Source organism: Ostrea edulis, chromosome 5 (genome assembly GCF_947568905.1).
Source record: "Ostrea edulis chromosome 5, xbOstEdul1.1, whole genome shotgun sequence".
NCBI lineage: Eukaryota > Metazoa > Mollusca > Bivalvia > Ostreida > Ostreidae > Ostrea > Ostrea edulis.
Genome location: NC_079168.1, coordinates 3,114,071 through 3,128,211, shown reverse-complemented (window position 1 = coordinate 3,128,211; position 14,141 = coordinate 3,114,071). Strand labels below are relative to the sequence as shown.

Genomic DNA, 14,141 nt, shown 5'->3' with positions numbered 1-14,141 from the left:
GACAGACACTAACACCAACGTTAAGCCAGTGAAAACAGTCTTCCAACATCCAAGGTGTATTATTCATGTAAATTCGAAGCATGATTTGAATGACTGTAAAGCATTTCGACTGAAACCCTTAGAAGAGAGACGTCGACTTCTGAAAGATTCTGGTGTCTGCTTCAAATGCTGTGCTTCGAAGGACCATAGGAAACGTGATTGCTCAACTGTCATTGTGTGCAGAGATTGCGGAAGCCACAATCATTGCACAGCTCTGCACATTAATACGACGACTGATCGGCCAAAAGGGAGATATAATGGCGGGGAGGAACCCATTAAACCACCGAATGTTGACAGTACATGCACCGAAATTTGTGGGAAGAATGTCGATGGAAAATCCTGTGCAAAGATCTTACCAGTTTATGTGACAAACAAAAACATCCTTCAGAAACAAATAAAGGCATACTTCATTCTGGATGAGCAAAGCAATAAAACATTAGCAAGATCTGAACTGTTTGATTCCTTTGGAGTGGACAGTGCCTTGATGGAATACACTCTGAGGAGCTGCTCTGGAAAATCACAAATGTTTGGGAGAAAATTTGGTGGATTCATCATACAATCAGTTGACATGTCAGCCAAGATTGTTTTGCCTTAAATTATTGAGCGCAGAGACATCCCAAACAATAGAAATGAGATCCCGACTCCAGAAGCGGTGAGACACTATTCACATTTATGCGACATAGCGAACAAACTTGAACCCATAGATGCAGATGCCGAGATCCTCCTTCTGATAGGAAGAGATGCAATTGAGGCACATCATGTACTGGAGCAAGTTGTCGGACCTGCGGATTCTCCATTTGCCCAGAGGCTCAAGTTGGGATGGGTAGTCATGGGAGAAATGTGTTTGGGCAGAAACCACAAACCGGATAGCATAAGTGTCTGCAAGACTTATCATACATCCCAAGGAAGACCGACTGTTCTACCCCCTTGTCCTAACAAGTTTGATGTGCTCGAACCAGCTAATTGCATTTCTTACCCAAAGTCTCAGGACATGATCAATACTAAGCTGGCATCAGATGTCTTCATGCAGACTGATCTAGATAACACTAAGGGACCCTCGATCGAAGACAGAAAGTTCTTAAGTTTGATGAACAGAGAACTTTACAAGGATGAAGCTGGACACTGGTGTGCACCACTTCCCTTTTGTGTTCCTCGCAAGAAACTACCAAACAACCGTGCGATGGCTGTTCAACGATCCAGGTCTCTGGAAAGAAGTCTGAGACAGGATCCAGTGAAAAGAGAACATTTCTTTGAATTCATGAATGAACTCCTTGAACGGAACCATGCTGAAGTTGCACCTGCACTACATTCAGGGGAAGAATACTGGTACCTTCCGGTGTTTGGAGTCTACCACCCCAAGAAGCCTGGACAGATGCGTTGTGTGTTTGACTCCTCAGCAACCTTCGAAGGCGTCTCATTAAATGGTGTGCTATTGTCGGGACCCGATCTCACGAATAGCCTGATAGGAGTTCTCATGCGTTTTCGAACTGAGCAGATTGGAATTATGGCTGATATCCAGAAAATGTTCTATTCGTTTACTGTAAGAGAAGATCATCGAAACTTCCTGAGATTTCTATGGTACAAAGATAATGACTTCAACAAGGACATAATTGAATACAGAATGCGGGTTCACGTATTTGGTAACAAACCATCACCCGCCATTGCGAACTATGCTCTTCAGAAGACAGCGGAGATCGCATCTGAAACATATGGAAAAGACGTCAAGAAGTTTGTTCAAAGAAACTTCTATGTTGATGATGCTCTGACTTCGGTTTCGTCTGCAGAAGAAGCTATCGACCTTTTCACAAGAACCAAGGATGCTCTGATGACTTTAGGAAAGATCCGTCTCCACAAGTTTGCATCCAATAGTGGGGAAGTAATGGCTAACTTACCTCTGCAAGACCTCTCCAAGGAGCTCAAGAATGTAGATCTTGACTCGGATGACTTACCACTGCAGCGAAGTCTTGGGCTAAACTGGGACCTTGACTCGGACTCATTTACCTTTCGTGTTTCCCTGAAGGAAACCCCTTTCACGCGACGTGGTGTACTGTCCACAGTAAGCAGTCTCTTTGATCCCCTTGGACTCATAGCACCTGTGACCATACAGGGCAAGCTTATTCTTCGTGACCTGATTTCAGGAACAGTGGATTGGGACGAACCACTCTCTGAAAATCATAGAGTGCAGTGGGAGCAGTGGAAAAATTCTCTGAAGGCATGCGAGAACTTATTTATCCCAAGAGCTTATTCACCCATCTCCTTACGAAAAGCGGTAAGAGTAGAAATACATACCTTTTGCGATGCTTCTGAGAGAGCTATAGCTGCAGTTTCCTACTTAAGATCAGTCTATCAAGACGAAACTTCCCACCTCGGACTCTTGATGGGAAAAGCCAAAGTTGCACCGAAGCATGGAACAACAATACCCAGACTTGAGCTGTGTGCCGCAGTCTTGGCAGTTGAGGTCTCAAACATTGTCAGAAGAAATATGGACATCAACATTGATGTTGTAAAGTTTTACACGGACAGCAAGATTGTTCTGGGCTATTTACACAACGAGACCAGGCGATTCTATGTTTATGTAGCGAACAGGGTACAGCATATCAGACAGTTGACGTGTCCTGATCAATGGCAGTACGTACCCACACAGAAAAACCCAGCAGATCTGGCAACTAGATCTGTACCTGCTGACAAAATGAGTAACAGCATATGGCTCAAGGGACCGAAGGAGTTTTTGGATGGTCATCATGATGAAGGTTTGCTGGAACTTTCTGAGGACTCTTACTCTCTAGTGAGCCCTTGTGAAGACAAGGAAGTACGTCCCATTGAGAAAGTTGATACATGCTTGACCAAAATTTTATCAGATCCTGGCATTGAACTCGGATCACACCGATTTGAGCGGTTCTCGAACTGGAGAAAACTTGTAGGAGCCATTGCTTTTCTGAAACAGTTCATCAGAAATAGGAAGAAGTCAGAAGTGTCTCAGAGACAAAGATCCGTAGAATTGTATCAAGAGGCAGAAAGGTTCATAGTGCGTACGGTTCAGAGGGAGATTTACGCTTCTGAAGTTTCCCACATAGAGCAGAAACTGCCCCTCTCTAGGAACAGTCACATTCTTACTTTAGATCCATTTCTAGACTCTGACAACATGTTATGCATCGATGGAAGAATTAAACATGCCAATATTCCTTTGCAGGAAAAACACCCTTTGCTTATTCCTGGAAAACATCACATCGCCAAACTCCTTATCAGTCAAGTACACGAGAATGTATAACACCAGGGCAGGCATATTACAGAGGGCGCCCTGCGTGCGGCAGGATTCTGGGTAACTGGAGCCAAGTTGCTAATACGTACTCACATCCATAACTGTGTTCCATGTCGTAAGCTGCGAGGATCCTTAGAATTCCAAAAGATGGCTGACCTACCTCCAGATCGTCTCGAACCCAGTCCCCCATTTACTAATGTCGGCGTTGATGTATTTGGGCCCTGGAATGTTGTGACTAGACGAACCAGGGGTGGAAGCGCACAGTCAAAGAGATGGGCAGTTATGTTTTCCTGCCTGACTACACGTGCTGTGCACATGGAATTGATAGAAGACATGTCTTCATCCGCATTCATAAATGCAGTGAGGAGGTTTACAGCCCTTAGAGGCGAAGTCAAAATCTTCCGTTCAGATCGAGGAACAAATTTTGTTGGGGCCACCAACGACCTCAAGATTGATGCAGTAAATGTGGAAGATGGAGAACTCAAAGACTATCTTTACAAGTCAGGGACTATCTGGATCTTCAATGCCCCTTACTCCTCCCACATGGGCGGAGCATGGGAAAGGATGATCGGCTCAGCACGGAGAATACTGGACGCCATGCTTTCTAAAGTCGTAGACAAACATCTTACTCATGATGTACTTTTCACATTTATGACTGAAGTAGCAGCCATCATGAACAACCGACCTCTTGTGCCAGTTTCAACAGATGCTGAGTCACCTTACATACTCACCCCAGCAACATTGTTGACTCAGAAGACTGCATATGCCTTTTCCGCAAGGAATCTTGGAGAGTTCACAGACAAGGATCTTTTTCGTGCAGAGTGGAGAAGAGTCCAGAGTTTGTCAGATCATTTTTGGAGACGATGGAGAGATGAGTACCTCACCACTCTACAAAAACGTCGCAAGTGGACTGAAGTTCGTACAAACTTGAAAAAAGGAGATCTTGTGCTTCTGAGAGACAAAGCAGTGAACAGAAACAATTGGTCACTTGGTGTTATTGAGGAGACCTTTCCTGGTGCTGATAAAACTGTACGTAAAGTTCGCGTTCGAGTTGCAGGGAATAGTCTGTATACTCGCCCCATCAACGAACTTGTCTTACTAGTTTCTACTTAAGATGTACATACCAAAATTTGTCATTTTTTAAAATAGCATCTGTTTAGACACTTGTATGGAAATCTAGTCATACTTTATGATCTAGTCATCTACTTTTTATATTCATTTGGATGTATAGTGTAGTTTGTTTATTTTGGTCATATTTGTGATATCTAGGAGATATCAGGCGGGGAGTGTACTGTCCTTCGTACGAATTTTTAAGGTACGAGTTATCAAAATAAATGCTAGAAGCCATGTGGCTGAAACATTGTTTACCTGTGGAATTTTTGGAAGTTTAAGGGAAATTACAGTGTAAGTAATTGATTGCCTTTGTAAATTTATTCTTTTACATCTACTTTATTTGATGTTTAATGCATAGTTGCAGCTTTCAACAATAATGATAGATATTTGTGATTTTCTCTAACCTCGTGTTCTCGAAGTATGATACGCCATTGTTGTCATCACTATGTCTAGGACAATAACTTGTCTATATGTAGTTGAATATTATATGAAATTTGCATTGTTTTCTTTCTCTTCGATAAAATGATGTAAAGTAAGCTATAAGAATATGATTTCATGTTCATAATAGAATTTGAGATAGAATAGGTTGCTGTTCAAAATAATTTTCTATGGAACACCATAACAGTCATTGTCAAAGTTAGTTAATTCGTACGCTATGTAATAATTAGCTCGTCTGTAATAGTTAGCACATTTTCTTATTAGTTTTTATCTTTCTTTGTAGTCTTTTACCACATGCCATCTCACATATTCGTCCTTGTCAATAAAGACATCAGTTTATTTGGACTTGGAAGTATTCTATGTAGATGCTTGGTTGTCTGACTGTCTGCTAATCACGAGACAGTACAGTTAATGTCTACTTTCAATAAAATATCTAAGTATGAAGCAGAAGTGGACGACTCTGTGGTGTCCTTTATTTCGAGCTCATAGGGATATATCAAATCGACATATGAATGAAAGCTATCATTGTTAATAAACAAAACGTCATCGATATATCTAAATGTCGAATTGAAGGTCACAGCGAGAGATTTTTTCTTCTCACGTAGACGTTTTTGAATAAATTCTGCTTCATATGAATATAAAAACAGGTCAGCTAAAAAAGGAGCACAATTCGTGCCCATGGGAATTCCACCAGACTGTTGGAAGACAGCCGACATATTCTGTTTTTGCCCAAACAACCTGTGGAAAACTCTTATCGTTTATTTTCACGACGTTCCAAACACAATATATTCATTTTTGCTGATGTTTTTGAATTGGCATAAATTTCAAAGGCAACTGTGGATTCTACAAATGACATTGTTTTTATAAGTGAAATCCATACCTTTGTGTAGTGTCCGCAGATACCATAGCAGGAGTTATATTGGTAATTGTAATTTGAGGATTCTTCAGCCCAACTACGAACTACGTCAGACGCAGAGGGGGTATATCCCCAACCTGTAAACAGACCGCAGAACAATGCATTATCTGAATGGTCATTATGTTATAAAGAGTTTACATCTACAAAAGTCTACGTAAAACGTCTGTCGTATGCATTAAAGTATTCTTGCATTGATGAAATGTGTCCAAACAGTCACTTTAACTTTTAACATTGCTGTATACTGTAGATCAGAATAACATGTTAACACAGTCACCCTAAGATTGCTGTATACTGTAGATAAGATTCATGTGTTCACACAATCACCCTAAAATTCCTGAATACTGTACGTAGATCAGATTAATGTCTTCACACAGTAAATCTAACAGAGCTGTACCATATATCACACAAATGTGTTCATACAATGAAAGGAACGTTGGTGGTCCACTGTCCACATTAGTGTGTTCTCGCACTCAACCGAATGTAGCAGTACTTTGAGGAAAAAATGTAATTTATACAAGTACTTTGAATATTTTTTATCAAAGTCTGTATGGTATGCCATGCATAAAAATGATTAATGGATTGCCTGATTGACTGATCTAATCTAGAGTCTAAATCAGAGTGTAATGGACCCAATTAATCTGATCTACCATAGTTTGAAAGCCGAAGATAATCCGACTTAACTCACTATGAGTTAAGTCCTGTTATTGAAATGAACAGAACAAGTATTTGTTGTTCAGGCAAAGAAACATAACTCTTGCAATCAATTGAATTGCGCGGTTTTGACACTAACCCCCAAAATACCTATTATGACACTTTCCCTCTTTCTAATCCCTGAGTATATATAGTGCGCAAGCGCTAATTGCCGGTCCTTTTCGAGTTGCATGTCAACGAAAATCCAAATTGAACAGATCTGGAATTTCAATTCAACACCATCACCCCGTCCTCGACTGATTCACCATATATTTGGGTATAATAAAAACATATCTAAACTGCGGTACGTATTTACGTTCAATTATTTTTGATTAATTTGACAGCTTAACGTTTTTCTTCATGGGTTTTACAAGGCGACTCGCTTCATCTCTACCGCCATATTGTACACGCCGTGTATGGCATCATGGTCGGTTCTTTTGATATTATTGAATTAACTCTTAAGGGTTGCTATTCTATTCTCATACATCTACTGTAATATTTAAGCATTAATTTTGTTTATTTTTAAACTTATCTGTAAGATCGTAATGTTTATATTTAGGCCTACTTAGCTAACCCGACAACACGTGCTGATTCATATTATTCCTCTGATAATATTGTTCAACTTCGTAGAAAATGTTGCGACGTACCAAGCGCCCATCTAAATCGCCTTACGCTAGACCGGCACAACATCCAGCTCTTCGGTCATTGCCCACACAGAATCTGACCCCTGCAATTCCAACCCGGATTCAGCCCCGTCCGACATCAAGTCAACCCCAAGAGGAGAATCAGATGGGCATATAGGATACATCTATCATTTAATCACAAAGGTAGCCTCCCAGCCTAATCGCGGAAACCACCGCACCCACGTGCACACAGCCACCGGCGACACCCTTCATAACAGGTGAAAATCCCCTTTCTTAACGCACAGCATGTTTATAATTTTCGTAATTTTATTTCATATCATTGATGTTTTGCTAGCATTGTTTTGATATTACCTGCCTTAATGCTATGGTAATTTCCATTTACTACTTTAATAACACGCTGTATCAATTCTATTGTGTGCAGTGCTTAATGGTTATTTATTATCATATAATTATTATGCGCCCCCTCCCCCTTTCAAGGAAGAGGGGCATATATTAGTTTGCACCTGATGGTTGGCAGACTACGTGTTGCCCGCTCAATATCACCAATTACTTCATCGTAATGATATTTCATATGGGAGTTGTTAACTTGGTTATGAGTTGACGAGGACCCCTATTGTTTTTCTGGTCAAGGGTCAATCTTCTCTGGACATAGGAATACCTAGCCTGCTCAATATCTTGAGAACCCTTTGCTTGACAGACATCAAACTTAGTACACTGGTACATCCCAAAGAGTAGATAACCCCTATTGATTTTGAGGCCACATGGTCAAGGGTCAAACAGGACATAGAAATTATATACTGATCACTCAATGTCTAGAGAGCCCTTTGCTTGACGGACATCGGGATTGGTGCGCTGGTACATCATCAGAAGATGACCCCTCTTGATTTTAAGTCACATGGTTAAAGGCCAAGGGTCAAACTGGACATATGTATATATTGACAACTTAATGTCTAGATAACCGTTTGCTTGACAGACATCAAATTTGGTACACTGGTGCATCTTCAGGAGATGACCCCCCTTGATTTTGAGGTCACATGGTCAATGGTCAAACTGGACATAGAAATATATTGTCCAATCAATATCTTGAGAACCCTTTGCTTGACAGACATCAAATTTGGTACATCTTAAGGAGAAGATGACCCCCTATTGATTTTGAGGTCACGTGATCAATGGTTTAATTGTTTCCTAATTTTAAGAATTCTTCGCTTTACTGACACCAAATCTGGTACAGCATAAGAAGTAGATGACCCCCATTGATATTTGGTCACTTGGTCAATCCACTCCTGACATTGGAAGATATTGTCTGCTCTATTTCGAATTGGTGATACTACTATCAATCAAATTAGGCACATGTATACCCGTTTTCAATTTTGCACCATGGGGGCATATACGTGTATGTTTTACAAACACATCTTGTTATTATAAGCATTACTGATGAACTTGGGGCTCGTTTCTCAAGCCATCAATTTATCTTAACTCTTGAATTCACCATCACACAACAACCATGATACGCACAAATTTTCAATCATACAAGGTCAATTAGTTCTCGAACCCATCATCAAACATAACAAAATTCCCACGATTCATAACTCCATAGATGGATTTTTGATATTCGCAAATATATATTTAGCTAGACACCCTTCTGACATCCAGGGCATCTAAACAAATATATTCATGCCATTCGCATAGCACATGATCGTAACTAGTTCTAACCGGCTCGAGTACGATAGGTGTTCAGGCCAACAACAACAAAATCCCTCAACCTCCTTTGGTTCCATTGTAGCTGGGTTATGGCTCATGTATATATGCAATCCTAGGTTTCCTACCAGGTAACCCTTCAAATCAGTGAAAAACCAGACACATTGCTACATGCAAGGTGAAGATAACGAACAGTGATCAATCTCATAACTCCTACAAGCAATACAAAATAGATAGTTGGGGAAACACGGACCCCTGGACACACCAGAGGTGGGATCAGGTGCCTAGGAGGAGTAATCATCCCCTGTTGACCGGTCACACCCGCCGTGAGCCCCATATCCTGATCAGGTAAACGGAGTTATCCGCAGTCGAAATCAGTGTGCCAAGAACGGCTTAACATACACACTGGTACATTTAAATATTCATTGTTTGATTCAAAATATTCAGTGAATTATGGATTTATTGACCTCAAATGTTGCGATCATCACTTTAAAGGCCCATGCCTTAAACCACACAGCATCAACTTATCAAATGGGCATAAACTCTCTTCAAACTTTCGTACCAAATATGAATTCCAGCTATGTTGGCCCCCACCAGTTCACCAGTGTATCAACTATATTGCTTTCTTAAGTACTACCTAAGTATCGTTTTCAACGGCTAGGTGCATTAGTTATAAAATTCAGTTAGAGGGCGGTATTGACAACAAAAAACCTTCATAGTAGCTCAATCCTACAGGGATTCCATAGGCTCAACCTAGTAAAGCATGCCCGTTTCCTTATCACTCTTCGTATATCTATCCTACCAATAGTTTGTTCAAGTTCATACGAAGCCGCCACGTTTCCCACCGCATTTCAGTTGGCAATTTTTGCATTGTTGCTGGTTGTTGCTAGTCATGCCGCTCCTACACTATTGTACAATCACGTATCAATAGGCGATGTAATTATTTCGTTGTTTATAACTGGCTCAAAACATCAATGCAATAGGGGTTCTATGTTGCACATTTCACTCAACTCACGAGAGGATTCATTGTTCAAGCGCATGCACAATTTTGTGTCCATTAGACCAATCACGTGGCCCATTTTACTGCCACCTTAATGCCAAACTGCTCACAAAATATCAACTGGCATCATTATTGCACAGGCCTATTGAATTCATCGGTCTAGATCCCCAACACGAAATTGAGGCTAGAGGCAGATGGAAATGTGAATCATTTAATACCAATATCAGAGCCTAAAAATTCAAATTTTTAAGTATACCTGCAATATTGTGCGTCCTAATTCAATACTACTGTCTGGATTATTGCCTCTTCCATTATTCATTATCCTGCCCGCCGTATATGGATTTACTACAGCACATCTTTTTAGAGTGGTATGGTGTGGAAGGAGGTGGACCCTATTGTTGCACAAAGGGGCAAGCCTGATGTGATATTAATTAATTAGGGAGGGGGGCCGTATTGGTACAACACCATTGGCTAGATTGCAAACATTTCTGAAATTAACTATTGGCAGGATGCCTATTTACAAACTTCTTCCACAAATTCGGTTCATATCGTCCCAGATCCTCCCCAGGCGTTACTATACACATACGTTCTCAATATTGCAGCAGACAACGCACGTACGAGTATTGTCAAATCTTTAGCTCCATTCGTAACATCACACAATGCCGAATACATAAAATACCTAGGTCTTCAACAATGCTCTTCCAAATTTCACAGACACAGTATGCATTGTCTGATATTGCTCAGGTTATGTTTTTAAACAGTATCTGGGATGGATTGCTCAGCATTGTCCAAAGAAACGCTTCCTTAACCTAACTACTATTTGATAAGCAGTCTCCCTGTCATGGCTCGAGCAAAATTTTGTCCGCTTGTGGCGGATATCTTCATGTATGTTAACATTTCTTAAACATACATGAAGACATATGGCCGAATTTTGCTAAACCTGCCACATATTTTGTTTCAGTCCAGGTCCGTGGCCAATAATTGGGCTTATTGACATTGAATGATTGATTGATATATTGATTGATTGACACATTGGTGAATTGAAATATTGATTGATTGAAAATATTGATTGATTGACACATTGGTGGATTGAAATATTGATTGATTGAAAATATTGAATGAATTATTGATTGATTGACACATTGGTGGATTGAAATATTTATTGAAAATATTGAATGAATTATTGATTGATTGACACATTGGTGGATTGAAATATTGATTGATTGATTGAAAATATTGAGTGAATTATTGATTGATTGACACATGGGTGGATTGAAATATTGATTGATTGATTGAAAATATTGAGTGAATTATTGATTGATTGACTCAAACATGCATGGACTATTGATGCTAGAACATTACTATCCAAAAGTCGTTGTAGATCATACATTTCGTTACAGTGTGTATATGATATACATACTGATGGTTTGTATTGATATGAACATTGTCGTTGAATTGGAAATATGTTTTTATTAAGTAAAGCCATGACAAAGACTGCCAATACGTGTTATCGTTCTGTTCTATTGAAATAATGTGTTTTTTTTTTAATTATGAAGGTTCGATATTTTCTTTTAAGAGGTGGCATGATAGATGTACTATTATTTACAACATATTATTTTTATGAGGCTATTTTACAATAATAAGATAACGATATCATTGCCGTCTCTTTTATAACATGAAAAATTATGAAAGATGCATGTTTTGGTATATAATAAAATTCTAGTCAAAGTGGAAATGTTCATACACCAAGCATACTTGTAGTATTCCAAAGGTTTTACATAGATCGTGGTTGTTTTTTTTTTCTTCAAGTAAACAAGTGATTTGACGAAGGTAAATGGGGAGATTTCAGGACTCCAATTTTTGTGTGTGTTTTGTTGTTGGCTATGAACAGGTGGTGTGGAACGTACTCGCAGTGCTCTCTCAACACAAGAAAGGAAAGTATGCACTGGCGGCTGATACAATTATTACAAAGTTTTATCCACAGGGTTCCTCGGTAAGTTCAGTACCTTATTGCCCTTGAGTTATACAACTCATCGGAATACATCTAGTATATGTATGTTCACAAATGTAAAACTTATACGGTACCAATATATCCAATTTTATAAAGTCAAGTCAACCTTATTCGCTGCAATTTGATGATGGTATTAATCGTACGATATTACAGGTTTCGTATATTTTACTTTCAGCCACCTTGATATGTACACACTGTAACAATTAAAAAGCATTTTGATCACTAATCATGTTATAAATTGAATCAAATGTAAGATTTATGATATAAAATCTCTATAAATGTCTATCTTATAAAGTTAGGTTTATTGAACATGTTTTGTCAAAGCATAAAAATTTGAGATCTTTGCAATTCTCTATCGTATAAGATACGTACATTACGATATAATTATCTATCCACATGAGTGAAATATTCTCGAATGGGACGTTAAACAACATTCAATCCATTTAAATAACTCACCAGTCTAGGAAACGAGTATTTCATTTCACAAGCAGTGGATGGGCTCCAGATTTCCTTCCTTGTTGTGTCTATCGCTTTTGTAAGACATTTATGAACTTCACGGGGAACATTGAGGTTATATCTACTCATGTGTTTACATCCTCTTATAAATATGCAAAGTTAACATCCGTGTATACACGTGCAGTATTGTTTTGGTGGTTCTGTGTTCGATAGAGACCAAATCTGGCAGATGATGAACATAGCGTGTTTTATGATATTCCAAAAATATTTTATAAACGTCAATATGTTACTTATATATTAAAGTCAGCATGGGGAGTGATATTTTCTTCGTGAAATTCGAGACGGTACAATTTGATCATAATTTAACTTCCCTTGAAGCACTTTTATCATACAAAAGAAAACTGCTACAAGTTTGCATTTTCATAATATAATCATGAACATAATTGTCTTTAAAGTTTGCGTACGTATTTTTTCTACATACTGATCTGCATTTTGTATTAGTGTTATAATTATTTACATATTGTAAAAGCAAACAATGTATGGGACAGGAAGAACAGCACAAATAGCAAAAGAGATGAAGCAATACAACATTTGTTTCATAGGGCTGAGTGAGACGAAGTGGCTGAAGGTTAAGTAGGTTATAATGGGATAAAGCATCTTTCCTCACAAATGGATTCGCAAGGCTTAATGGAGATCCCCATACCACATCACAGAGAACCGTCACAAAACCGGACCTATGATATCTGCATCAACTAGAAATTCTGATGGCACCTGATCTCACCTCTGGTATATCCAGGGGCCCGTGTTTGTCCTGTTAAGTTTTCATTCTTTATAGGGTTTATGAGATTGGTCACTTTTCGTTATCTTTACTTGTTCATTACAGAAATCCTGAAGGAGAATTTCCCAATGAAATTTGGTATAAGATTTGGTAAGATTACTGATGTTTAGTAATGAGACTCGGGAGCATTACGTACGTCATGGTGACGATACATCTTTGTTTCAATCACTTACAGCTAATTTGAAATTATTTTTCAACATATATACGGTGTAGCAATTTGTAGTTGAATTTTCGAACATGAAATACAATAAGTTTTCTTTTCTACAACTAATGATGGTACATGTACAAACCAGGGTGACGTATGGCGAGCGGAGTCCTTATCGTGATTTTCCAATTAATGTTGTAACAAAATTAGTTGTCAGATCTGAGATATTGAGTAGGTACGTTTCATCTAATCATTTTGTAGCAATACATTTCGTAATCTTACTATTGAAGTAATGTATGTAGTGGGTGTTTTATATGTATCATTGGAAAATCACAGTAACCATTACACATATGTCTTCAATGATACTCCTACGAAGTGTATTGATACACAATGAATAATACCTGGCAATGTTTGATTTACAATTTCAGAACGGATATAGATGAGAAGTACCTACTCAATGTATCAATCTTGTCAAGATCTGACTAATTTTGGTTTTCAGAAAAAGAAAACGATCAGTTTTGTTATGTTATTCAAACCTGTGCCATTGCATTGACCTAATTTAGTAAAGTTGGGGAAATAATTGTTCACTCGTAATTAGTTGCGAGAAGGGATATGTTGCAGTCTTTTAAATAAAGATTCTTTTGCTTTAACATAATGATACTTTTATAATCACTTGACAATTGAAATCCTCAAATACTATTAGACCATATAAAGGTAATGGAGTATTGACTGAAGAAAGTAATTATCAAACGATTGAAAAAAAATAATTGAGAGAGAGAGAGAGAGAGAGAGAGAGAGAGAGAGAGAGAGAGAGAGAGAGAGAGAGAGAAAAGCATGAATAAGAAGAACAATAAACACAATGAAAAAGTAGAAAGGTTCGTTTTACGGGGTATT

General features: G+C 38.6%; 2 long non-coding RNA genes across 2 annotated transcripts; one reads left to right on the top strand and one right to left on the bottom strand.

Annotated features, from left to right (window-relative positions):
* Positions 1-4,270: 4,270 nt before the first annotated feature.
* On the top strand, positions 4,271-5,194 carry LOC130055205 (uncharacterized). The gene is made up of 2 exons (XR_008803491.1): positions 4,271-4,702; positions 5,133-5,194. It is a non-coding gene; the product is annotated as an uncharacterized LOC130055205 (long non-coding RNA).
* Positions 5,195-5,554: 360 nt separating this feature from the next.
* On the bottom strand, positions 5,555-12,337 carry LOC125649453 (uncharacterized). Its single transcript, XR_008803492.1, has 3 exons — positions 12,265-12,337; positions 5,730-5,842; positions 5,555-5,587 (listed from the first exon to the last, which is right to left on the bottom strand). It is a non-coding gene; the product is annotated as an uncharacterized LOC125649453 (long non-coding RNA).
* Positions 12,338-14,141: the final 1,804 nt, after the last annotated feature.